Here is a 26,192-nt window from a genome sequence, read left to right as displayed (position 1 = left end):
CATTCACATTTTGCTCTGAGGGGAAACTGGAATTATTGTGCTTCTGTGACACGACAGCATGACTCAGTAAAAGGCGAGCGTGGAGTTTGCTGTACACATGAAGATTTGGTTGAGTTGGCCACTCACCCAATCGGACAGCGGAGCAGAGAATAAACTGTCTCCGGCTGGCGGACAGTCTCAGTCCTTGCGTTTATGAGACCATATTCGCCCAGTCACCGTCAACACTATTATAGCAATTCCAGCGGGTCTTGATCTCAATTTTTTACCACATTCAACACGTTTAAAATCCAATTTTTAAACAAAATTACATTTTTGAACTGTGACTAATTGTAACTACCAGCTACAATTTACAGAGAGCAATTTCCACTTGTCCCTACATCCTGCCTCTCTCTTCTATTTTAAGCAGTGAAAGGTTGGCATGTATTGGCCTGCTATTTTAATGCTAATACCACATGCAAGACTCGTTTGCAAATGCTATCACTTATTTACTTCTCGTGGGTTGGTTTTCTTTGGATGGCTGCCTCTGTTGTAGATCCAGCAAGGAGTGTTTGATGGGAAAGATACAGCTAATAATGCTACAATGCATGATAGTAGCATAGCCCAAGGCTGAAACTCTTTATTCAGGCCCAGGCTATATCATCACTAACAGAGAGCAAACTAATTTGGTTACAAAATGCTGACAACTAAGACATAAGGTCGCTGAGAGTGCAGCTTGTGAAGGGAGAGAAACTGTTATTAATGCTCACAGACTTGTTTTGGCGCTAGTTGTTTTTGCTAGGCGTGGAAGGTGCCTTTCATTTAAAGGAACAGTTCACCCCAAAATGTTCGAATCACTCACTCACTCTCATGAAAGGGGACATACAAAGGGAATTTTTGAAGAATATGCTGATCACAAATCCATTTTTGTGTTCCAAAAAGGAATTCATACACATTTGGAATGAGTTATTGATTACAAAATGTTCATTTAGGAAAACAAATACTTTCAAGAGTATAATAACCCACTGAAGGACACTGTGAAAATGCACACAACTTGTACACTTACCCATTTCAGTCTTCTTTATCTTTGAGTGTTCGTAGATTGATTTAGTTTAACACCAACTACTTAATTTCCCTTGCACATTTTTAGTTGCCGTGGGGAAAAAATAATAATTTTTTATTAAATCACATTCTGCCATTGGCGCCACTCAGCAGCAAAACTGTTTTGCCTATCCAAACTAATTCCAATCATGGAAGAACTGTTTTTGCCCATACAATTAATTGTACAATTAAGTTAATGGAGACACACCAACGTTTCTGCATTGTAAAAAAATATATTGTTGGATTAACTTAAAAAAGTTTTCCTGGTTGCATTAAAAATTTGAGTTAATACAAGGAAGTAGATTGGTTTAATCAACAGAAACTCATAATATTGCTATCTGAACCACATTAATTATTGAAGTTGATTTGACAAATGAAGAAAAAAGTTGTGATTATTATTATTATTATTATTTTATTTTTTAATTTTTTACAGTGTATGTTTTATGGGCAGTGTCCATAGACATAATCCTATTTTTACATAAAAAAAAAAAAACATAACTGTGTATGATTTATAAGCTGGTTTCCTCATGGGAACCAAAAATGTTTCACAAAACAAGTCATATAGGTTTGGAACGAATTTTCATATTTGGCTGAACTACCCATTTAAATGTATAAAAGTGCATGGATTCTTTGTCCACAAAATTATACATATAACAACGCCACAGATGAGTTATAATAGCAAATGTTCAGCTCTATCATTAAAACAAAGAGTTTTAAGTAATGCATTGATATTTTACACTAAAAGATACTGTTTATATTATATCCCTGTAAACATATTTCCGATAGCTCTTCAGTTGAAACATCGCACCTCGCTATTCGTCTGTTGCTTTGTTTGGAATTGTGCATGTAATCCTCTTTGCGGCTTAAAATGATACGAAGTCAGAGAGCCAAAAACCTCTGTCTCATAGCTCTTGTATAGAAAGAGAGCACAAGAGAGGAACTACATAGGAAGATAAATTCAAATAGGATGGTCATTTTATCAGATTTCATTAATCAGATAATGCGGTTGTAACATGGACAACATGTTGTCTAAACTGGACAACTGTCTAAACATGTTTCATCTAATCTGGACTTCATGAGCCCAGTTTAGAAGAAGATTTAGAAGATTCCATCATAATGTAATAACTTGCTCTGCCCGAAACAACTTTCCTTTGAGCTGAAGTCATCAAACCCTCTTATTTTTAACCCCTTCCCTTTCAACCACCTTGTTTCATTCTGGTATGTAACGCCCACTTTTCATTCCTAGCCAATCTATAAAGTCTCATCCTACAATTTTTCCTCATTGAATATCGTTTAGCTTGTCAGACTGTGGACGAAAAATAATTTTAGTTTTGACTTAAATACCGCGGCTTGCATGCTACAAGTTTCTATTGAACTTCTGTCCTCAATGAAAGCAAATTAGTGTGCAAAGCGACAAAATTACATAATGTAATTTTTAAACCAATGCACCAATGAGATTTCACTGTGGGCGGAGTTACACAGTGCAACACAACAAAAATAGGTACCAACAAAATCTCTTATGGTGGTTTGGTTCCAAATGATTAAGACAAATTTAGAAATAAATAAATAAACTTTCATTATTTTATTATTTATTATTTACTATTATTTGTCTTAACACAATTGAAAAGGTGAAAATGTTATCTTTAGGATATATTTCTACTTGAACCTTATTTATTATTTATTTATTTGTGTAAACCAATGTAATGTTAGCTTAATAGTTAATACTACTGTAAATAATTATTGAAAATTTCAGCAAATAAATTATTTTGCCCAAAACAACAACAAAACAGTGAAGTTTAATTAGCACTTATCCGATGATGCGTTTTGACACATTTTTACAGAAGAACTTTACTATGAGTGATTTCATTTATCAACTGAGAGCACAATACCCTGAACAGCATAAATACACCATTGACACTATTTAAAACTGGAACATAAAAAAAAAAAAAAAAAATTAGCTAAATGAAAATCTGAATTTTGAGTCTTGGTGTTTTGTAAAAAAAACAAAAACAATGGTGCATTACTATAAAAAACTATTTGGCTTGGAAAAAGTGGAAAATTATCATTACAATTTTGTAGGTTACCAGACAAAACATTTTTACTGAGAATATTTCATCATTTTTTAAATGACCATTTTTGTTATCTCAGCACTGGGGTGCTTATACTGTATTTTTAATTAGTTTTTCAGGACATTCAGAATGTTTCCTTGTGGATTGACATGGAAAACTGTCTGCACAAGTTTCAAAACACTAAAACACTTGTACGACTCCCTGGCTAGGCCGTTAGCGAAGGTTGTCAAACCAAACAGCCAATTTCACAGACAACAGCAAAAAAACACAACCCACCCCACCCTCACGAACGGAGCGTGAAGAATCTAACGGCTCACACCTCTCCATGTGTTCTAGAACTCGGAATGCTAGTTACTAAAACAGACTTCCAGAAGTTGGGAGGGTCTGACATTCCCACATTCCCAGGCCGACAGATCTTTCGGATAACAGTCTCACTACATCATCTGATAGCCATCAACACTTTTCAGCCGCATCTCACCTGCCCTCATTTCTCAGATGTTCATTTTGATTAGTGCAAGACTGAGAGCTAGCGCTAGCCTGAGGAGGGGGAAGGGGGCTGTAATCACACAGAAGAAGGAGACAGAAGGGGCTGACTAGCTTCAAGCCACCACATGCTGTTGGCAAACATGCCTTGAGAATGTAAATCTGTGGCACTTCCACCCCCTCCACTCCCTACAGCTATATCCCTGACGTTTTAACCCTCTTTATCTCTCTGAATGCTCAGTGCTCATGGAAATGGACCTGATGAGCACTTTATAAAGCCAACTATTGACCAAGCTGACAAATATCACCCCTAATGAAAAACATGACAGTCATGAGAATCTTTGATCAAGATACTTTGCGTCTTTTTAAATTAGCACAGCATGCTAGCGATTAGCTGCATTTCGAGACTTGCAACCCAAAGGTTAATCGTTTTGTACAAGAAAACACAGTAAAAAAATGTTAGTGTAGTGTGAATGTGAGTATATCATTGCAGAATCCCAAATTCTGTCGTTATTTACTCCACTCTCGTGTCATTTCAAACCATTAGCACCGCATGCTAGCGATTAGCTGTATTTTGAGACTTGCAACCCAAAGGTTATTCGTTTTGTACAAGAGAACACAGTAAAAATGCAATTTTAACTGACGTCTTGTAGTGAGAATGTGAGTATATCACTGCAGAATCCCAAATTCTGTTGTTATTTACTCCACTTTAATGTAATTTCAAACCATTAGCATCGCATGCTTGCGATTAGCTGCATTTCGAGACTTGCAACCCAAAGGTTATTTGTTTCATATCATGGTTTAGAGCACATAAGATACTTTAAAGTAATAGTTCACCCAAATTCTGTCGTTATTTACTCCACTCTCGTGTCATTTCAAACCATTAGCACCGCATGCTAGCGATTAGCTGTATTTTGAGACTTGCAACCCAAAGGTTAATCGTTTTGTACAAGAAAACACAGTAAAAATGCAATTTTAACTGAAGTCTTGTAGTGAGAATGTGAGTATATCATTGCAGAATCCCAAATTCTGTTGTTATTTACTCCACTCTCATGTAATTTCAAACCATTAGCATCGCATGCTTGCGATTAGCTGCATTTCGAGACTTGCAACCCAAAGGTTATTTGTTTCATATCATGGTTTAGAGCACATAAGATACTTTAAAGTAATAGTTCACCCAAATTCTGTCATTATTTACTCCACTCTTATGTCGTTTCAAACCATTAGCACTGCATGCTAATGATTAGCTGCATTTTGAGACTTGCTACCCAAAGGTTAATCGTTTTGTATAAGAAAACACAGTAAAAATGCAATTTTAACTGTTCTTGTTGTGTGAATGTGAGTAAATCATTGCTTATAGAAGATGAGATACTTTAGTAACAGTTCACCCAAATTCTGTCGTTATTTACTCCACTCTCATATCGTTTCAAACCATTAGCACTGCATGCTAGCAATTTGCTGTATTTTAAGACTTGCAACCCAAAGGTTAATCGTTTTGTATCATTGTTTAGAGTACATAAGATACTTTAAAGTAAGGGTTGACCCAAATTCTTTCGTTACTTGTGTCATTTCAGATCTGTATGCTGGTGTTTTTACTGTGGAACAATAAAAAGGACAACGTTTTGAAGCATCTTTTGCACATTTTCTTCTACACAACATTTTATAGTCGTGTTAATGATGTCAAACCTGGCGAAACATGTTAGCATCTGAATGTAAACATGGACGCAAATTCTATTATGGTTTTCAAATCTTTATTTATTTATTTTTTTTTCGCCTGTGGTCACTGTTTTATACGGAAAAGAGTCTTCAAGATTTTTTCCTTGGAGAGTAGCACATCTGCATTAGGTGAACTGTATCTTTGCATTCTGGCAATGCATTTCAACCATTTGCATAATCCTATGCTTTAACATGTTGTTCTGTGTGAGTATAATGTAGAGAAGAATTCATTATAATTCAAAGAAGTCTGAGAGAGGATTAAACAAGGAGAGCACATGAAATACTTGAATAGAGATAAACTGTTTACTTATATGCAAATGCAAAAATGATTCATGTGCTTTCCAGCAACAGTAAACACTCTCAAAATGCTCAAACATGATTCTAAATATTTAATTTAACCTTAGCGTAGTGATTAACCTTCAGTCGTCCAACTGCATCAAATCCAAAGCTTTTCTGCCGCTGAAATCCTAGTTGTCACTTCTGTGTCATTAAACCCTTTAAGTTTACGTTTCTTCCCCTCGGACAAGTAGTCTGGCTAACATCTGTTTACATATAGAGGTGCTCAGATCACTTGGGGCATAATGCCAGGGGACTGATTTTAGATTAAACAGAAGGAGAATAGTAGTTTGAAACACTTCTCACTGTCCTTTATGGTTTTATAACACCTCCGTTTAGATGTGACCATGCCTTTCACACCTCACCCCGCAGCCGGTAGTGTAGCAGCTGTGAGTGTGCAGTAGTTGGGTCAAAAACATGTGATTGAAAGTATTGTTGATTGTATATTCCACTGTGTACACTGTGTACTACAGGCTCATCAATGAGGAATATTTCCATATCAAGCTAATTTTGCATCGTCATTGGAATTTTGACAATTATGTACGAATCAGTCGTATGTATACTGTATGCTAATGTTGACCATCAAAAGAGTAATTCTGAATTCATAGCTGCCATGGCATTATTATAGCTATATAATGTCCATGTATTATTGCAAATAAAACAAATGTAATATTCATTTAACTCTTTCATTGACGGTCTTGTTCGGTCTTTCTGTGTTTTCACTGTTGTACTGTAGGGGGGCGCTATTACACATCTTCTGAAAGAGTACTGAATCTCCTGATCAAAACACAGGTGAAGAAGTTACACTACATCCTTATGCATTGCTTTCTGCCAGGACTTTTGCGGGCTTTTCCCAAATCACTGAAGTGACGTCGACGTCCAGGTTAGCAGTAGCATGTGCCGTCAGGCAAGTGTTATTTAAATAAACTCCTGATGTACTTACAAACTTTCCAATGCCTCGATTTATGAGTACAGAACCTAATTGTCCTACTGTAGAAGTTTGGTACCATTCTGGGCATTATTAGTGGGGTAATTTACAAGATACATCCTAGCACAAATATTAGCTGTATAATACAAAATTATACTAATCATTTTTGTGTAAATCCAGTCACAATGTTGAAGAATTACTCTCCCTAAATCTCATGTTAAAAAGTTCAGACAGACACTTGCTGTCCAACTGGGTAGTTCTTTGCCAGAATAAGCTGCAACATGTACCAGATTTTTTGTCTGGCTTTGATTCCTGTGAAGCGAACTGAGATCTAAGGAGGAGCGAAGCAAACAGTCGCTGCCGCCCTAAGAAGGGAATTACACTCAATGACGGCTATGTGGACATATAAATGAAAGAGAACAGAGCCGTCACAACACCGCAGGTGAAATATGCGGTCTTAACTAATGTTGAGCGACAACATTTGTCTTTCTTGACCACTCTGACAAGCCAGGATGATGACCCTGTGATGGGCCAGGGCCTGTATACATCACAGCCAATCTGTCAGAAGTTTAACTAGGCTGTATTCATATTTCATGGCCATCTCTACAACCTGTCCGAGTCTACAATGATTAATCCAAAAGTCCTTTCATCGAGTTATAAAAAATGCATAAAGACTCAGCTGAATGACTCAGTTCAACTTGTGGGCAAATGCATAGTTTGTTCTCTCGCAAGCTTTTTAGATGCTCTCATTGATAAGTATGACACATTTCATAATAACTGATCAAGCAAACAATCTAAGTATTTATATTTCGTGTTCACCGAAATGTATTTCAAAATCCTCAATGCGTTAAAAATTAACATCTTACGATTATTGGCATCAACGCAATTTACGTCATATAGTAAGGTGATTTTGGGAGTTTATTACACTGAACATGTACAATGGCGCAATCACCTGTAAAGCTGATAGGTGGAAATATCTATTCTAACCCTTTAACCCGATTTCATCAGAACATTTCAAGCCGCTAAACTCCAGGAAAGTTTCAGTTCAACTATCAGGTAAGCAAATGCATTCAAACAATCCAAAACAGCACTAATGTAAAGAAAACCAGGCTCTGAATTCTGAAAAGTTTTGTTCTGTATTTTTTTTTTTTTTATCGTTTGCAAAAAAAAACTAAAAAATTTTTTTTGGGGAAAAACACCTAAATTTTCCTAAAAAAAAAAAAAAAAACATTAAGAAAATACAGTTTTGTGAGAATCGTCCTTCAATCTGATAGTTTGCAAGAAATAGCAAATGATGACAAAATAAATGCATTAAACAAGATAGATGTATGCTTAATTTCACAATAAGTTTGCGATTAATGGCAATTAATCGAAGAAAAGAGTGCAATTAAAAATGTATATATTGACTGCCCAAAATATAATACATCAAAAATGTCAATTACTCCACTTTACATGTGATTTTGTCAGGGAACAAACTCGCAGAGAGATAGCGAGTATACAATCAAATAGTTTATTTACAAGCTTAGTGCACAAGATGAGTATTTCAGCAAATATCAACTGATGAGAAAACGAGGAACAGTCCAAGGTCAGGTGAGTTGCACCACACACACATACCAGAACGTTGCTGTCTCTTACAGGTTTATGAAGCGAACACAAAGGAGATGAAGAAGACCTAATGCGACTCCTGGGGAAAATGTCAGTGACTTTGGATTTAAACAAATAGTACAGGTTTCAGGCCTCTTCTATTTTGAGTCTTTCAATATACATTATATTGCCAAAAGTTTTGGGACGTCTGCCTTTACATGCACATGAACTTTAATGACATCTCATTCGTAATCCGTAGGGTTTAATATGGAGTTGGCCCACCTTTTGCTGCTATAACAGCTTCAACGCTTTCCACAAGGTTTAGAAGTGTGTTTATGGGAATCTTTGACCATTCTTCTAGAAGCGCATTCGTGAGGTCAGACGCTGATGTTGGACGAGAAGGCCTGGATCGCAGTCTCTGCTCTAATTCATCCCAAAGGTGTTCTCTCAGGATGAGGTTGCAGGCTAGTCACTCATCCATGTCTTTATGGACCTTGCTTTGTGCCCTGGTGCGCAGTCATGTTGGAACAGAAAGGGACCATCCCCAAACTGTTCCCACAAAGTTGGGAGCATGAAATTGTCCAAAATGACTTGGTATGCTGAAGCATTAAGAGTTCCTTTCACTGAAACTAAGGGGTCAAGCCCAACCCCTGAAAAACAACCCCACACCATAATCCCCCCTCCACCAAACTTTACACTTGGCACAGTGCAGTCAGGCAAGTACCATTCTCCTGGCAACCGCCAAACCCAGACTCGTCTATCGGATCGCCAGACAGAGAAGCGTGATTCGTCACTCCGGAGAACACGTCTCCACTGCTCTAGAGTCCAGATGCTGTTGACTGTGGAATATTTAGAAGTGAGGAAATTTCACAAATGGACTTAATGCACAGGTGGCAACCTATAACGGTACCACACTTGAATTCACTGAGCTCCTGAAAGCGACCCATTCTTTCACAAATGTTTCTAGAAGCGTCTGCAAGTCTAGGTGCTTGACTTATACAACTGTGGTCATGGAAGTGATTGGAACACCTGAATTAAATAATTTGGAGGGGTGTCCCACATTTGGCAATATAGTGTATGTTTGGACCTTTATGCATATGTTTTTTTCTGAAACTCGTACATATCTGTATGAATCACATTGTACAAATTAATTTGAAATCGGCAGCTTGTAAAATGTTTTCTCATGAGATCATACTGGATGGAAACCATGCTACCATGTTCCAAAGCACAGCCAGCTTAACTCCAACTTTCCAGGCAATATCAGACAAAAAAAAAAAAAAAAAAAAAGTTTGAATGAAGTGACCTTTAAATGAGAAATAGAATTCAGAGACTGAGGTGTTACGTTGTATTTGCGTTGCACAGAATGAAACCCCACGTGACCCCAGGGGGAAAAAATGTAAGTGCCTTTGGATTTAAATAAAAAGTGCAGGTTTCAGGCCTCTTCTATTTTGAGCCTTTCAATATAAGAGGAGTCTTCCGTTAGTGAATCCAAGTTCCTAACAAACCAGCATGCCAGGGGTCCCGATGGAAATGAAGGATATCTTTGGTTGAGAGCTTGCCTAAGCTGCTAGTGTCTGGAGTGCTTTCCTCTCAAAAAATTGCTTTAGAGCAATGAAATAGAGGAAATGGATTTCTCACTGGGGAATAAGTGCTGGAACTTCTTCCACTAAACAATGAACACACTTCTTTCCGTCTCCTGTGCGCGCTAAGATTTGGGAGGGTAAAGCTGTTATCCTGCAGCTGTGGCATCCTTCAAAGAACTCAGACAAATCCCAAGAAACAAGCGTGGATTCCTGCTTACTTCGATTCAGTTGGACTAAGCGCCTGTTGGCATTTTCTCCTACTCTTTATCCCAACGTACTCCCATTTGGATCATGTCTAACCAATAGCACTGAAGTGATAAACATTGGATGAAACTTAACTAGGCAACTGTGGTTTTCCAAAAGAATAAGAATGGACTTCTTTGGCGAGAGCTGACTTGCTAAATTTGCTATTCAAATCAGGCCCTGGGAGAGTATAATTAACTCTAATTCTCCTCACAGTTGATCCCTTTGGTGCGCTATTTATCCGACCTGAATATTTTAGCATGGTGTGTCATGTCTTAAAGTAATGTTGAGAGAACCTTTTGTGAAACACTAGTCCGGATCCAACTGTTGCTATCAACAGAGAAAAGGTTCAATTTGATGACTCTAAAAATGTCCTGACAACATTACATATTTACTATCTTTGCCTTTTACTAACCTTGCCTTGTTATAAATTGTAAAAATTGCCCCACATGACTTTTTCAATACTTGCTTGTGAATTTTGAGTAGGTTGTGTCATATGACTTTTCACAGGAAACCAGCATTGTCTAAGCAGGCTCTCAGTATTCTCAGGACTGAAAATGCTACCTTGAATTTGGATGGCAAAAGAATGAGACATATTGTTGTCTAAAATACCTGTAGCGGTGCTCCAAGCCAGAAGGACATTAAGAGAGACAGACAGAACATATTAATAAGCGCTCAGGCTTTCTGCCTGTCACATTATTCAGGAGTCTGTCTGCCAGTGTCCTCAGTCCTGGTGTGTGGTGATCAACATTATGTACCATACTTATGTGAATCACATTGTTCTTGATCGAAAAATTAGCCTTCTAATCTAAAACACAGTGGATTTCCCCCATTAAAAAATAAATAAAACAAAAACATGTCATGTACTGTATGTGTCGTATTTCTTTCATATTTGATTATATAGATTTTTTACTGTAATAGTCTTTTTTTATATTTATGTAGTATATCATCATCATTATCATCATCATCAATTTCTTAAAGACGGTGAATCTTAGTTAATATTCTCTGTTGCATTTATCGATAATATTATAATATGATTTTATCTTTTATTTGTATAATAATGTATTATCATTATTATAATAGAAATAATAGATAAAACAGACGAAAAACAGACCTAACTAAAATAGGCTCCATTAAATTTATGCAATAAATACATAAATAATACAAATAATAGATGAAACATAATAATAATAATAATATTATATATATATATAGTTATTAAATGTTACTACTATTCACATGTAGGTGCATATTGAATGTGAATATAAATTATATTCCTGGGATCGCATTCATATTTTTCATCTAGAAACATATACCAAGGTGTTAAAGACTTACTAACTACCAATGCCAATAACTGAGCTACTTTAAAAATATATATATATTAACAATCAGTAAACTGTTTCCAAATAAACAAACTTTTTTTTCTGAAAAGTAGAGTTGTAATTTAACAAAATAGTATTTACTGCCTTTTGTCACATTTTAGGGTTATTTATTCAATTTTTTTTTAGCAAAACATGTAGGCTAAATTAGTTATAGCCTATAAATTAGGGGTGTGTCTCAAAATGATCTCCCTAGTTCAGTAGTCAGGGCACTGATCAGAGAGTCGGTCATTTTAAGGGCTGTCTCAATCGCAAAATCTTTCCAGTGCACTGAATCGTCAGCTCCCTAAAAAGTCCCAAAATGCTCCGTGAAACCAGGGAGCATCGATGCTCACTATGTTCCCTTAATGGAAGTTAAGAAGTGTGAAACATCATGTGAGTCGACTCACTACACAAAATGACACATGATAGATGTGTTTTTTTAAATCATTACCTAAATATACTTCATGTACGTCGCTAGACAGGTAATGAACATAATCTAGCGAACATTTATAATTTATTTACAGCTTAAATGTTGCACATACTGTATATGTAACAAGCAAAGTATTTATCATAATGTACTTTAAATAACATTAAAAAATAATGTCAGAAAGATTCAATGAATTCAAGTTGGCCTTCATGATATACTGATTCAAGTCCTAGGGAGCTGATTGAGAGGCTAAGTCCCATGTTAGCATGTATGCTAGTAGGATTAGTGCTGTGATTCAGCATTTATCAAAAACCCTCATAGCTTTTGTGCTATCTGAAATAATAAATTGTCATTTAATAACAAAATTGTCCCTAAAATAGGTTCAGTTAAGCTAGCGTTCTGTTAGCTTGTAGTACACCTTCTAGCTTAGCAAATTCCAGTTTCAAAGTAGCTTCCACATCACTGCTGAAATGAAGGAAGACACAACATTAAGCTACCTCACAGAAACATAAGATAAGCGATAAACATTGACCTTTTCAGGAGGAATACAGTCCTTGTAGGCGAGGTTAACAGACGGGAAAAGTATTCAATTCAAATTCCATCTGCTTTGGTGTTTACGACAGTCATCCCTCCTTCACCTCGCTCTCATTCTCTATTCTGCCTCAAATCATCCGTAACATCCCCATTGTGTTTTCATTTCCTTTAAGGCCCTTAACCTGCTTCTAAAATGTGTTATAAATAATTGATAAGCCCAAGGGAAACTATTCTAAGTGCACCCATGGGAGCCGGGTCAATAAGTCTGGCGGGCAACAATGCGGACGAATGATTCACGACATGGCGTGTAAAATGCGATGTGGCAAGTTGCTGATCACACGGCTACGCCTCCGAAGGACTGAGAACGTTCCCATCTAATGAACCTTCAGGCCTTAGGGAGACGACATTTGTTGTTCATTTTGCCATCCAGGACCACCATTTTTGAAAGTCCATCCATGAAACATATTTAGCTGGTCTTCCGAATATAGCTTATGCATGCACTTATTCTGTCATCTCTGTGTACGTTATTGAGTACCACCACGTGAAATATGTGTTGCAGATTTGCATACGCAGCCCACGACTGACCAAAAATAGCGCATTTGAATTGCATAATGTTGCGGGCAATCATTAAGCTGCCTCTTGGATGCGGAGGCACGTTGGGATGCTTTAAAAAGCCGTTTCAGAACAATGGAAGGCTGGCTTTTCTCATCAAAAGCCTGAATAGCGAGAGAGGAAAATAATCACTGTTATTAACGGTGCGCTTTCATTTCCAGGGAGTCTTTAATGAGGTCGGCTAAATTTTCCTACAACACCTCCTTGCGTCATTCAGGTGGAGGGAGCTTTCATTGTGTTGATGAACAGGTTTTTTTTTTTTTTTTTTGTCCTGTCTTAGTATTTCCATCCGTGTCTAAAATATATATTTCTGAAGAAAACGTAAATAGTGTTTATCGGACCATGCAATACTTACTGCCGTGATTATAGGGTATCCTTTGTGGTTGCTAGGGCATTGCTATGCTTTTGCCAAATTTTTTAGGTGGTTGCTAAGCAATAGACAAGGTGTTCTGGGCGTTTGCTAAGGTGTTGCTAAGGTGTTTTCAGAGTGTTTTTTAACAGGTTACTATGTTATTGCTTGGGTGTTCTTGGTGTTTTTTAATGAGGTGTTAAGCAGAAGATAAGGTGATCTGGGTTTCTGAAAGTGTATTGCAATATAAGGTTTTCAAGGAGTTCTGCGCGGTTGCTAAGGTGTTGCTAAGGTGTTCTGGGTAGTTTTTAACAGGTTTCCATGTAATTGCAAGGGTGTTTTGGTGTTTTTTAATGATGGTCTAGCTAGCAGTAGATAAGGTGTTCTAGGTTGCTGCAAGTGCGTTGCTATATACAGTTGTCAAGGTGTTCTGTGCGGTTGCTGAGGTGTTGCTAAGGTGTTCTGTGTGGTTTTGAACAGGTTCTTATGCAATTGCTAGGGTGTTCTTGGTGTTTTTAATAAGGTGTTAAGCAGTGGATAAGGTGATCTGGGTTGCTCAAAGTGCGTTGCAATATAAGGTTTTCAAGGAGCTCTGTGCGGTTGCTAAGGTGTTGCTAAGGTGTTCTGAGTAGTTTTTAACAGGTTTCCATGTAATTGCAAGGGTGTTTTGGTGTTTTTAAATGACGGTTTAGCAGTAGATAAGGTGTTCTAGGTTGCTGCAAGTGCGTTGCTATACGGTTGTCAAGGTGTTGTGCGCAGTTGCTGAGGTGTTGCTAAGGTGTTCTGTGTGGTTTTGAACAGGTTCCTATGTTATTGCTAGGGTGTTCTTGGTGTTTTTTAATGAGGTGTTAAGCAGTAGCTAAGGTGATCTGGGTTTCTGAAAGTACGTTGCTATATAAGGTTTTCAAGGAGTTCTGTGCGGTTGCTAAGGTGTTGCTAAGGTGTTCTAGGTAGTTTTTAACAGGTTTCCATGTAATTGCAAGGGTGTTTTGGTGTTTTTAAATGACGGTTTAGCAGTAGATAAGGTGTTCTAGGTTGCTGTAAGTGCGTTGCTATACGGTTGTCAAGGTGTTGTGCGCAGTTGCTGAGGTGTTGCTAAGGTGTTCTGTGTGGTTTTGAACAGGTTCCTATGTTATTGCTAGGGTGTTCTTGGTGTTTTTTAATGAGGTGTTAAGCAGTAGCTAAGGTGATCTGGGTTTCTGAAAGTACGTTGCTATATAAGGTTTTCAAGGAGTTCTGTGCGGTTGCTAAGGTGTTGCTAAGGTGTTCTAGGTAGTTTTTAACTGGTTTCCATGTAATTGCAAGGGTGTTTTGGTGTTTTTTTAATGACGGTCTAGCAGTAGATAAGATGTTCGAGGTTGCTGCAAGTGTGTTGCTATATATGGTTGTCAAGGTGTTCTGCGTGGTTGCTGAAGTGTTGCTAAGGTGTTCTGTGTGGTTTTGAACAGGTTCCTATGCAATTGCTAGGGTGGTCTTGATGTTTTTTAATGAGGTGCTTAGCAGTAGATAAGGTGTTCTGGGTTGCTTCTAGGCTGTTGCTATAAAGTTGTCAAGGTGTTCTGGGCGGTTGCTAGAGTGTTGCTATGGTGGTGCTAAGGTGTTCTAACTAATTTGCAACGAGTTGTCATTTGGTTGCCAGGCTATTCTAGGGGGTTGCTAGTGTGTTTGCTATGTGGTTGCTTGCACATTGCTCTAAGTGTTCTGAGTGATTTTTAATGAGTTGCTATGTGATTTCTAGGGTGTTGTGGGTGGTTGGTAGGGGGTTGCTATGTGGTTTCTAAAGTGTTCAGAGGTTTTTTACATACTTCTATGTATTGGTTGGGTGTTCTACGTGGTTGAAATGCAGTTACTAAGGTGTTCTAAGTAGTTTGCAACAAGTTGGTATATAGTTTCTAGGGTGTTATGAGAGTTGCTAGCACACTGCTACGTGGTTTCTAAGGTATTCTGAGTTGTTTCTAGCATGTTACTATGCAGTTGCTATGGTGCTCTGAGTGATTTTTAATGAGCTGTTATGCATTTCTGTATTATGCAGTTCAGTGTTTTTCAGTCTTAAAATCTTAAGTCTGATTACATAGAAAACAAACACCAATCCCCGCCTCAGTAAGCCTCATGATTTAAGGTGTCACCATGTTCTTCACACAAACCATGAGCATTAAGTATGAGTAACAGTAATAGTGACGCTTCCCTTGCTGTATTAAAACAAAACGCTCAAATCCCACCAATCCTAATCTCATGAAATCCTGCTTTCATTTCTATTTTATTTTTTAATATAAAATATCCTTGCTGCCTCACACCTTATCTCCATTTTCTGACAGATATTCAGCAAACCGTTCAGCAGACAGTATTTTACTACATAGTGCACTATGACAGCCTCAAAACACATTTACATGTCACAGACTGCACAAATTCATCTCAAACAGTAGTGAAGGAATAACTCAATTCTCTTGCCTAAAATACTTCAAAACAAATCCTTCATGCTTCTCTAAATGTTTAATTTAACCTTTAAGGCAATGCTGTCTTACATACATTGCATGCCAGCCCCGTGGGATTGTGGGTAATCCCTATGCAAGCCATGATTGCAGACAAATGCTTCTGATTGGATAAAACAATCCTTATCAGACAAGGAACAGCACTTCCCTCATGTTTAGTTTATGTGCAAAGTCTGCTCGTCAAAACATGCCCTTATAGTCGTGAAAATATGAATAAAATGAGGTGGATGCACGTCACATTTGCGTCTGTGTTTCATAAGGTTGCAACTCAATGACTCATAAATGCAGTTTAAATGGAGAGCCTGGGTTTGTAATTATTCACATTCCAGGGGTCTGAGAGTTTTGGATTGTACAAGAAAAACTTGAAACGTCAGGACATTTTTTAAATATGTGATTTCCAGGACTGGAAAAGTCAGGATAAATGAATATAAATCTTAGCTCTAAAATATATATTTGGTTAAAATAATAAATTCAAATCAGAAAAATGTATTTGTTTTAAATTTGGTGTGAGTCCGGTTTCAATGCAGTGTGAATCCAAAGCAAAGATTTTTTTTTTTTTAACTTTTTCTTTACTTTCTAGCCCACATTAGTGTTCCAAGTTTGGTTTATTTCTCTGCTAAAACAATGTTCATTCGAAAAGTAAGGCTCTTAGGGCCCTATTTTAACGATTTAAGCACATGGTCTAAAGCGCAGGGCGCAAGTTCACTTAGGGCGTGTCCGAATCCACTTTTGCTAGTTTAACGACAGGTAAAATGGTCGGCGGTCCCGGCGCATGGTCTAAAAGGGTTGTCCCTATTCTCTTAATGAGTAATGGGTATACCAGTAGTGAATGGGTGTGTTTTGGGATTTCCGTGAATTAAACCAATCAGAGTCTCATCTCCCATTCCCTTTAAATGCCAGTTGCGCTCGTGCCATGGCAGATTTGCTATTTACATGACAGAATTTGATAGTGGAGAGACCGAAGCCGTCTCCAGAGCGCAAACGGAACTGCTCGTGCGTGAGGTAAAAGTGTGCAAGCAGACCATCTACGGGACAAGCCGGATCCCACCATATCTTTATGTACACAATAATAATCTTTTACATTGTAATCCTTTTATTTTCAATATTTGGCATGTTTGTGTGCTGCTGTGCGTCTCCGTGTGTTTAATTAGAGTGTATACGCGTTGTGGACCCGCCTATTGTCACGGTTCATGAATTCACTGTTTTCTTCATGTCTCGTGTATTTGTTGTTCTGTGTTAGTGGGCGTTACCGCTCGTTACCGTTGATCAGCGCGCCAGCTAATCTCATTCACCGCACCAGCTGCTACTTGTTTACTCTCCTATAAATTCTCATCACAATCTCCTTTCTTTGTCAGATCGTTGTTTGATGTCTCCAGTGTGTGTGTGTATCCAGTCCAGTCGGAGTTTCAGTTCGTGTCCTCGTTTCCTGTTCCGTGTTCTACTGGTTTTCATTCATCTGGATTCTTCACTGTTTCGTCATCTCATCACTCAGCACCCGTATCTGACCATCTAGTCCCTGCGTTGCCTACCCGTCTGCCTGTCTGCCTGCCTGCCTGTCTATTATCTACCTGGCTATTGTTTCTACCTTCAATAAAGAGATTACTTGCATCTTTGCTTCCTGTTTATTGTTCGTGACAGAACGATCTGAACTTCGTCATGGAAGCAGCGAGTAACCCATCTAACTTGGATGAATTCGTCAGTTCCAGCATTCGGCGCATGGACAATCAGGAGAAGGGTTTGACGGAGACCGCACGGGCAGTCCAGGCATTGGTGACGCAGGTGTCCGAGCTCACCCAGCAAATCCAACATCTGCGAGCTCCCACTGCGCCACCCACACCGGCCGTTCCCCCCACACCACCAGAGGGAGCTTCCCAGTCAGAGCCCCGCCTACCGATTCCAGAATCATACTCGGGTGAGCCTAATTTCTGTAGAGCATTTTTAACCCGTTGCTCAATGCATTTCTCTTTACAACCTAAGACCTTCAGCAATGAGAGTGCCAAGGTGGCCTTCGTGCTCACCTTATTGACTGGGAAGGCAGCACTCTGGGGAACGGCGGTGTGGGAGAATCAAGACCCGTGCTGCGCCTCGTTCCAGACACTCGCCGCCGAGATGAAAAGAGTCTTCGATAGAGCGGTCGCCGGGAGAGAGGCGGCTCGGATGCTCGCGGAACTCAAACAAGGAGAAAGGTCGGTGTCGGAGTACTCCATCGACTTCAGGACCCTGGCGGCGGAGTGTCAGTGGAACGAGGAGGCGCAGTGGGACATGTTCCTGCATGGGCTGGCTGACCGCGTTCAAAGAGAGATCTACGCCCTGGACCTTCCCACTTCATTCAATGGACTGGTTGATCTTGCTCTTCGAGTAGATGCACGATTGTCAAGAGTCGAGCGACGGAGCTTGCCCAGCCGTGGATTAAGAGGTACGGAAAATCAGCGGTTCAGCGGTGGGGACGCGGTCAGCCCTGTCGACGATCACGAGCCCATGCAGGTCGGTCGAGCTCGGCTTTCCCGGGAGGAGAAGGAGAGGCGGAGATCCCAGGGACTATGCTTGTATTGCGGCGCGGCAGGACATTACGCCTATAACTGTCCGTTAAAAGGCCAAGCCCGGCAGTAAGTTTGAGGCTACTGTCGGGTGGGATCTCCGCTGAGAAGACCTCATCAACATCTACGCTCCTCCCGGTAAGACTTAGATGGTCAGTCCACAATCACGACTGTCACGCACTGGTGGATTCAGGGGCCGAAGGTAATTTTATGGACCATTCATTTGCTATCAAGTTTCAAGTTCCTATCCAACCACTCACCCGTAGGATTGCTGTTCATGCACTCAACGGCCAGGACTTACCCACCATCGCACTCATCACCGGACCTATCACCCTCACCACATCAGGCAATCACACCGAGACACTTTCGTTTTACATACTGGACTCACCTCTCGCACCTGTTGTTCTCGGACATCCTTGGCTCATTGATCACAACCCCAAAATAGACTGGCAAAAGAAATCAGTGTTGGAGTGGAGCAGTAAATGTCATGAGTCCTGTCTTGTGTCTGCCTGTTCGTCCGTTTCTGTCCCTTTGTTTCAGGAGGAGGCAGTGGATTTGTCTAACGTGCCCGCGGAGTACCTGGACCTGAAGGAGGTGTTCAGTAAGTCTCGTGCTGCTTCTCTTCCTCCGCATCGTCCCTATGACTGTGCCATAGATTTATTGCCAGGTAAGTCTCCGCCTAAAGGCAAGTTATATTCGCTTTCTGTTCCAGAAAGGGAGGCTATGGAGAAATATATTTCTGATTCTCTAGCAACGGGGTTCATCCGCCCTTCCTCTTCTCCAGCGGGGGCGGGGTTCTTTTTTGTGGGGAAGAAGGATGGATCTCTGCGACCTTGTATTGATTACCGGGGGCTGAACAGCATCACGGTAAAGAATACTTATCCTTTGCCGTTGATGTCTTCAGCTTTCGAGAGGTTGCAGGGAGCGTCTATCTTCACTAAATTGGACTTACGTAACGCTTATCATTTGGTCCGCATTAGGAAGGGGGATGAGTGGAAGACTGCTTTTAACACCCCCAGGGGGCACTTTGAATACTTGGTCATGCCTTTTGGGTTGTCCAACTCCCCAGCAGTCTTCCAGGCACTCGTCAACGACGTGCTGCGAGATATGGTCGATCAGTTCATTTATGTCTACCTGGATGACATATTGATAGTTTCATCGTCTCTCCAGGAACATGTGCAGCACGTCCGACGAGTGCTTCAGAGGTTGCTAGAGAATGGGCTTTTTGTCAAGGCGGAGAAATGCGTTTTTCATGCACAGTCTGTTCCTTTCCTAGGGTACATTGTGTCGTCTGAGGGAATACGTATGGATCCTGAGAAGGTTAAGGCTGTGGTGGAATGGCCAAATCCAGATTCCCGTAAGGCCCTACAGAGGTTTCTGGGTTTCGCCAATTTCTACCGGCGGTTTATTCGCAACTTCAGCCAACTAGCCTCGCCCTGACTGCCTTGACCTCCCCCAGAACTACGTTCAGGTGGTCAGACGCAGCTGAGGCTGCGTTTGCCAAACTTAAGGGCCGCTTTGTTTCAGCCCCCATCCTTATTGCCCCTGATCTATCACGTCAGTTCGTGGTGGAGGTCGATGCGTCAGAGGTGGGGGTAGGTGCAGTGATATCCCAGCGTTCTTCCACAGACGATAGGATGCATCCATGCGCGTTTTTGTCTCATCGTTTGTCCCCTGCCGAACGCAATTATGACATTGGTAACAGAGAGTTGTTGGCAGTCAAGTTAGCGTTGGAAGAATGGCGTCACTGGTTAGAAGGGTCGGGGGTACCTTTTATCGTCTGGACCGACCATAAGAATCTGGAATACATTAAGACTGCCAAAAGATTGAACTCCAGGCAGGCTCGGTGGGCACTTTTTTTCGGACGTTTTGATTTTACCCTCTCGTACCGCCCGGGTTCCAAGAACATCAAACCCGATTCTTTATCGCGCATTTTTGACCGTTCCGAACGCCCGTCTACTCCCGAGTGCATTTTGCCCGAGACCCTATTTGTCTCCACACTCGTATGGGAGGTCGAATCGAAGGTCAAGACGGCCTTGAAAGGGGTAACGCCTCCGCCCGGGTGTCCACCGAACCGTTTATTTGTACCGGAGGGATTACGGTCTGACGTTATTCAGTGGGGGCATTGTTCCAACATAGCTTGTCATCCAGGAGTTAGTCGTACCAAGTTTTTGGTCAAGCAACGATTCTGGTGGCCGCTTATGGCTCGTGATGTCCACAGTTTTGTTTTGGCCTGCTCAGTTTGTGCCATTGGTAAGACTTCCAATCGACCCCCAGATGGGTTACTTCAACCGCTGTCTGTCCCTTCGAGACCCTGGTCCCATATTGCGCTAGATTTTATTACCGCCCTCCCGCCCTCCCGAGGCAACACGGTAGTTTTGACCGTGGTGGACCGGTTCTCGAAGGCGGCCCATTTCATTCCCTTGCCCAAATTACCCTCAGCCAAGGAGACAGCGTTGACTGTCGTTGATCACGTCTTTCGCTTACATGGCCTCCAGACAGACGTGGTTTCCGACAGGGGACCCCAATTTGTGTCCAAATTTTGGCAAGAATTTTGTAAATTATTGGGAGCGACTGTCAGTCTGTCCTCAGGGTTCCATCCCCAGAGCAATGGTCAAACTGAGAGAGCCAACCAAGATCTGGAAAGGTCGTTGCGATGTTTAGTCTCCAAGAATCCTTCCTCATGGAGCCAACAACTGTCAATGGTGGAGTACGCCCACAATACGTTACCAGTGTCATCTACGGGCCTGTCTCCGTTTGAGTGTAGTGTAGGTTACCAGCCACCAATTTTTCCTAGTCTGGAATCCGAAGTCGCGGTTCCCTCCGCTCACGCCTTCGTCCAGAGGTGTCACCGCACTTGGACTAGAGCCCGTGAGACTCTACTCCAAATGGGGGAGCGCACCAAGGCCAAAGCCGATCGCCACCGGTCTAGGCCTCCCGTATACGTCGTTGGTCAAAAAGTGTGGCTTTCTACTAAGAACATTCCTCTCCGCTCCGTCTCTAATAAACTGGCTCCCAAATTTATCGGCCCGTTCACTGTTACCAAGATCATTAGTCCGGTGACAGTCCGCCTCAAACTCCCTCCGGTGTACAGGAGGATTCATCCCGCCTTCCATGTTTCCAAAATTAAACCCGTGTTTCATTCTTGTCTTAATCCGCCTGTCCCGGTTCCCCCCCCGCCGCGACTCGTAGAAGGGGAACCTACATATTCGGTTAATCGTATTCTGGACTCAAGGCGGAGGGGACGCGGATTCCAGTACTTGGTGGACTGGGAAGGTTACGGTCCGGAGGAGAGAAGTTGGGTTCCTGCTAGAGACATATTGGATCACTCCCTTATTGATGATTACAATCAACAGGTAAGGGAGTCTGGGGACGCCAGGAGGCGTTCCTAGGAGGAGGGGTACTGTCACGGTTCATGAATTCACTGTTTTCTTCATGTCTCGTGTATTTGTTGTTCTGTGTTAGTGGGCGTTACCGCTCGTTACCGTTGATCAGCGCGCCAGCTAATCTCATTCACCGCACCAGCTGCTACTTGTTTACTCTCCTATAAATTCTCATCACAATCTCCTTTCTTTGTCAGATCGTTGTTTGATGTCTCCAGTGTGTGTGTGTATCCAGTCCAGTCGGAGTTTCAGTTCGTGTCCTCGTTTCCTGTTCCGTGTTCTACTGGTTTTCATTCATCTGGATTCTTCACTGTTTCGTCATCTCATCACTCAGCACCCGTATCTGACCATCTAGTCCCTGCGTTGCCTACCCGTCTGCCTGTCTGCCTGCCTGCCTGTCTATTATCTACCTGGCTATTGTTTCTACCTTCAATAAAGAGATTACTTGCATCTTTGCTTCCTGTTTATTGTTCGTGACACCTATAGGCACACATTACTAACGCGCCCTTTAAATAACAAAAAAAAAATATTGCGCCATTGACTTTAGAGCAGGTTTCAGTTGGTCAATGGCACAGTAAATTTCTGTTGCCTCAAAAGAGCAACACGCCAACAATGCGCCTGAACACACCTCGTTTTCAGACCAGCAGCCCATGGGCGCACAAATGGGCGCAAATGCATTTGCTATTTAAACAACGTGGCGCAGGACGTGAAAATGACAATGGCGTCGGACTGAAACTAGCAAAAAACACTTGCATCGCGCTTGGCGCTGCATTGCGCCGGGTGTAAGATAGGGCCCTTACTGGCAAAAGTTTCATTATACAAAAATGGTGCGATTAAGCAACACACTTTTCTTTTTTTTAAAACACATTTTCGAACAAATCAAATCATAAGAATTCATATGAACCTGCCAATTTATAAACTACTTGAATTTCTTGTGAGATCCCGTTGGATGAACCAATCAAAATCAAATATTCCAGTCTGCTGTGTACAAAAAGTGTGGTAAAACTACAATTTAGCACCTGTTTTACCCAAGTAAGTAGAAAATAACACCCTTTTCCTCTCAGCATTCAAACAGTCTCTTAAGTCAAACATAAAATTTCATGTCTGTCTGGATTCCAGTGCTATAAATGCATAAAATAATAACTGTTCTCCTTCATAAAAGTTTAAATTCTTTGTAGCCTGTCATGAAAGATACATAAGCCCTTAACAAGCTATCAAAGGTTTTGCGGTGCAAGCATAATTTTACATTGAGATGGCATTTTAGGATTTCTTCTTTAATGCATTAAATGTCAAATCATTCACTGAAACTGCTAGTTGCCTATTATTGACAGTCATTCTCAGGCTACAATCTTGCGGTTATGCTTCTACAAAAAGCTAGTATTTGCAGGGTAAGGTCATACTGGCGGTACTGTACACGGCCAGTAACTGCCTGGTACCGCTTTCCCCCCTGAGACCTAATGTCTTAACAAAGCGATCATGACGAATATCCAACACTAAGTGCTGAGTCTACAGCTGCTTTCCTCTCCTGCAGGAGTTCATCTCCTCCTCTGAGGTTAGTGGAGCATCATGGGCTGCTTACAGAACTATGGCCCGCTTGATATTTGAGATTGCTTCTATTCTGGGCGCGGAAACATCCAGACACTGCTACTCACGAAAGATGAGATGAGGGAGATTTAGACTTGACTGAGAAAGAGAAAACCCATACAAATTGTTCTCTGTGTTGCTTCAACTATGAAGAGGTGCCCATTAAACTTAAATAAGAATATGGGTCAGGGAAACATTTTATCGCTGTAATAATAATTATTACAGATTTTTAATCTAAAATAGTGAAATAAATATAAGCTATTTCGATATTTATAGTGTGAAAATCTTGTGTGATTCCAACAAAATCTCATGGCAATTTGTTACTATTTTACATTTTGGCTAATTCGTATGAATGTGTTTGATCTCATATGTACGGTTGCACACAATCTGTTTAAACCCCAGTGACAGGTATGTTTAAGAGTGGGGTTGGGTGGTCCTTCAGATTATTTTTTTTCTAAAAATCATTAGTTTTTGTACGATTCATATTTATATGAAATCATCACCTCGTTTTTCCATGATATAGAGTTGGTGATCCATGTACAAACATTTTGTACATTGTCAGTGGACAAATAATACACCGTAAAAAAAAAAAAAAAAAAAAAACAAGTTGCTGCCTTACATTTTTTAAGTACAATCAACTGTGATGTTTATGTCCATTCAACTTAAATTACATTCAACTGAATGTAATTATTATTATTATTTTTTTTTTTATCTTTTAAACTTTTAATTGCCTAACATATTTTAATGAGTTAAAACAAGATGTCATAGCTTATTTGTCATATTTTTTTATAGTGCACAAACTACTGCAAAAGTGCCTTTTAAAAAAAGTCTCATGGTTGAAATTTTTAGATTTACGCTTTTCTGTTGTTTTTCTCTACTTCCCAAGGTCAAATAAAAAAGGACTGTTGCTGACAGATTTTCACTCTGATGTTTAAAATAAGACAGTGTGGAAGGTTAAACGTGTCTGTCATGACAAATCAGACATTATATGTACTGAGCCTAAGTTTAGGACAATGTGCTGACACAGTAATGCCTTTGTCATGATTCAAAAGATGAAAATAACTTTGATATGCTCTTGTGATGTTCCAAAGGAGACTTGGCAGGCATTTACTGGAAGTATTAAGCCCGATATATACACTTGTCACAGGGTGTTTGCAGGTAGACAGATGAAGAAAGATGAAGAAAGTTATCAACAGAGTTTCATAGGAAGTATACTCAAAACCAGGAGAACAGGCTTTAGCCATAGTAACAAAAGAGAGACGAAAGAATATACTTAAGACGGAGAAGTTTTTTCTTTGAGTTTTCCGCGTACAGACGACACCATTGTCAAAACGATCCACGTTCACACGGATCCACGAAAACAACTAAAAACCCTGTATTCTGCTCCAGGCCATTAGATGGCGATGAAACACTACAGACTGAACACGTACTACGCATGTGCATGATGTCATCGTCTTCAGAGATTTGTGTTTGTGTTGTTTACACGGAGATCGTTTTCAAAAACTAGTACTTAGAAACCCGTAAGTGAACGACCAAAACACGTAAAAAGTTTTACGTTTTTAGTTGAAAACGATGTCGTGTAAACAGCCCCGTAGAATGCAGCACATTTAAGTTGCATTCTCAGTAGTGCCACAAGAGGCACTATAGTAAAAATTAGCACAAACTGTCTTCTACGTCAGTTTTCTCTTTCAGGTCAGTGAAGGTCAACAGTTGGAAAACAATCTAGCTCAGAAAGCTATGCTAGTTGCCGTGCTAATCACTAGCTATCTAAACCATAACGTTTACGTATAACACAAGAATGAACAATAAAGTCCATAATTTATACACCACTAGCACTAGCATAAAAAAATATGGTATTAGGGTACATGTTTAAAGGTATACTATGTAACTTTATTTTGTAAAAAAATACAAAGAGTCAGTACATCATCAATTGTTCTTTAAATACGTGATTTTGTCTCACCCTGATTCACTATGGTAAGCCTATTATAAGTGTTTGTATTACGGGATGGTGTGCGCGGGCAATTGCGTACATACGTCACTCACCCGTGCTCGTCTCGTCATATCCGTAAATAGAGAAACGTTGCTCCGGCTACTTTGACGCATGTATGGTGTGGGAGTGGCAGAGGTTAGTTGTCACAACGAGCAAGAAAGGTTAAATCTCGAACGCAGAACAGAGGACAGTCTACTGGCAAAAAGAGAGCGCAACACAGCTTGTAATAAAACCAGAATCAACATCGGCTTGGCTTTTCAGAGATGGCGAAAACTGAGAGATTTGAAATGTTGTAAAAGCGACGTGGCATTTTTATTACTCAATAGGTAAGTAAGGTATTTTATTGAACAGAAAAACTGCCATATGAAGCTCTCCAACAGAGTTAATTGTAAAGCATTATCTATCGTGAAGGGTCATTTCATCATGGTTATTGTAGCGCTATGCTGGAATTTATTTTCAAGGTAGTAACGTGTCTATTAATGGATAAAGCTACAGTAACGCCTTCAGCTTGAGATCCTTTCGATGTAAACTGGTTCTATCTCTTAAGCCTTATAATTAATGTTTTATGAGCAGCGGGATTCATCCACACAGTCATGCAGAGCTGAAGCAACTAGAGGGCTAAAAGTTACAGTGTATCTTTAAAACATGGTAAAGGTAAAACTTTTTGGTAAAGGAACACGAAAGGTTCCTTTCGTGAATGACATGACAACATAAAGAGTGCACGTTGTCAAGTATGTGATGTTTATGTGTGTACGTGTGTGTCTGTTTTAATTTTGCTAGGCTAAGGCTCGATACACAAGAGTAATTTCTCACCTGGCATTAACTGGGCGACGGACTGACTCAGTAAATTCAGGTATGGGTAATAAACTGCCTAATCCATATTTAATCCCAGAAAACTTAACAAGGC

This window comes from Scardinius erythrophthalmus, assembly GCF_964197995.2.
Source record: "Scardinius erythrophthalmus genome assembly, chromosome: 14".
NCBI classification, from domain to species: Eukaryota; Metazoa; Chordata; class Actinopteri; order Cypriniformes; family Leuciscidae; genus Scardinius; species Scardinius erythrophthalmus.
Note: the sequence above shows the minus strand (reverse complement) of the source record.